General features: G+C 24.9%; 1 protein-coding gene across 8 annotated transcripts in view; it reads right to left on the reverse strand.

Annotated features, from left to right (window-relative positions):
• The window catches only part of ptprz1a (protein tyrosine phosphatase receptor type Z1a), a 168935-nt gene that overhangs the window by 8470 nt on the left and 157547 nt on the right, over window positions 1-2918 (reverse strand). The window lies entirely within an intron of this gene.

The following is a 2918-nucleotide window of genomic DNA, read 5'->3' on the forward strand; positions in this document are numbered from 1 at the left end:
GTTGAAGAAATCATAAAAAAGTCATAGAATAATATGTCGAAAAAATCAGTCATAGTATTATGTCGAAAAAAAACGTCATAGTATAGTATGTCGAAAAATTCATAAAAAGTCATAGAATAATATGTCGAAAAAATCAGTCATAGTATAACATGTCGGAAAAAACCACACTATACTATGACGTTTTTTTCGACCATACTATACTATGATTTTTGATATACTATGATTTTATATGATTTTTGGACTACTATATATTATGACATTTTTTTCGACGTACTATACTATGACTTTTTAATGATTTTTTTCGAAATACAATACTATGACGTTTTTTTTACATGCTATATCATGACTTTTTTCAACATACTATACTACGTTTTTTTTCGACATGCTATACTATGACTGATTTTTTCGACATATTATTCTATGACTTTTATATGATTTCTTCAACATACAATACTATGATGTTTTTTTCGACATAATACTATGACTTTTTTATGATTTTTTTCGACACGCTATACTATTACTTTTTTTTACATACTATACCATGACTTTTTTCAACATGCTATATCTAGAGTTTTTTTCGACATATTATACTATGACTTTTTATGAATTTTTCGACTATATACTATACGTTTTTGACATAATACTATGACTATTTTTATGATTTTTTTGACTACTATACCATGGATTTATTCGACATACTATACTATGACTTTTTTATGATTTATTCGACATACTATACTATGACTTTTATATGATTTTTGGACATACTATATACTATGACATTTTTTTCGACATACTATACTATGACTTTTTTATGATTTTTTTCGAAATACAATACTATGACGTTTTTTTTCGACATATTATACTATGACTGATTTTTTTGACATATTATTCTATGACTTTTTTATGATTTCTTCAACATACAATACTATGACATTTTTTTCGACATAATACTATGACTTTTTTATGATTTTTTTCGACACGCTATACTATTACTTTTTTTTACATACTATACTATGACGTTTTTATGATTTATTCGACATACTTTACTATGACTTTTTTCAACATACTATACTATGACGTTTTTATGATTTATTCGACATACTATACTATGACTTTTTCAACATGCTATACTACGACGTTTTTTTTCGACGTACAATACTATAACGTTTTTTTCGACATAATACTATGACTTTTTTATGATTTTTTGACATACTATACCATGATTTTTTTTTCGACATACTATTCTATGATCTTTTATGATTTATCGACATACTGTACCATGGATTTATTTGACATACTATACTATGACGTTTTATGATTATTCGAATACTTACTATGACGTTTTTTACACATACTATACAGACTTTTTTTTGATTTTTTTTCGAATAAATACTATGACGTTTTTTATACTTACTGACCTTTTTCAACATACTATACTACGTTTTTTTGACATATTATATTGACGATTTTTTTGAGATTATACTAGACATTTTTATGATTTATTCGACATACTATACTATGACGTTTTTTTTCGACATATATACTATGACTGATTTTTTTTGACATATTATTCTATGACTTTTTTATGATTCTTCACATACAATACTATGACATTTTTTTCGACATATACTAGACTTTTTTATGATTTTTTTCGACACGCTATACTATTTTTTACTTTTTTTTTTACAAATACTATACTATGACGTTTTTATGATTTATTCGACATACTATACTATGACTTTTTTCAACATGCTATACTACGACGTTTTTTTTCGACGTACAATACTATGACGTTTTTTTCGACATAATACTATGACTTTTTTATGATTTTTTTGACATACTATACCATGACTTTTTTTTCGACATATTATACTACGACTCTTTTATGATTTATCGACATACTGTACCATGGATTTATTTTGACATACTATACTATGACGTTTTTATGATTTATTCGACATACTATACTATGACTTTTTATGATTTTTTCGAAATACAATACATATGACGTTTTTTTTACATACTATACCTGACTTTTTTAAACATACTTATACTACGTTTTTTTTTTCGACATATTCTACTAGACTGATTTTTTTGACATATTTCTATGACTTTTTATGATTTCTCTCAACATACAATACTATGAATTTTTATGATTTATTCGCATACATACTATGACTTTTTCGATATACTATGACATTTATGATTATTTGACATACTATACTTGACTTATATGATTTTTGGAATACTATATACTATGACATTTTTTTTCGACATACTATACTATGACTTTATATGGATTTTTTTCGAAATACAATACATGATCTTTTTCAACATGCTATACTACGACGTTTTTTTTTCCGACATGTATACTATGACTGATTTTTTCGACATATTATTCTATGGCTTTTTATGAATTTTTCGACATACAATACTATGACTGATTTTTTCGACATATTATTCTATGACTTTTTATGATTTATCAACATAATACCATGATTTATTTCGACATACTATAACGTTTTTTTCAACATGCTATACTATGACTGATTTTTTGCATCATTATTCTATGACTTTTTATAGATTTTCTTCAACATACAATACTATGAACGTTTTTTCGACATAATACTATGACTTTTTTATGATTTTTTTCGAACGCTACTTACTTGTTTTTACATGCTATACTATGACTTTTATGTTTATCGACTATACTACACTATGACGTTTTTTTTGACATATTCATACTATGACTTTTTTTCGATATACAGAACATTTTATGATTTATTTGACATACTATACTATGACTTTTTTATGATTATTCGACATACTAATACTATGACTTTATCGATTTTTTCGACATACTATACTAGTGACGTTTTTTTCGACATGCTATACTATGACATTTTATGCATTTA

The sequence above is a fragment of the Etheostoma spectabile genome, chromosome 8 (assembly GCF_008692095.1).
Source record: "Etheostoma spectabile isolate EspeVRDwgs_2016 chromosome 8, UIUC_Espe_1.0, whole genome shotgun sequence".
Taxonomy (NCBI): domain Eukaryota; kingdom Metazoa; phylum Chordata; class Actinopteri; order Perciformes; family Percidae; genus Etheostoma; species Etheostoma spectabile.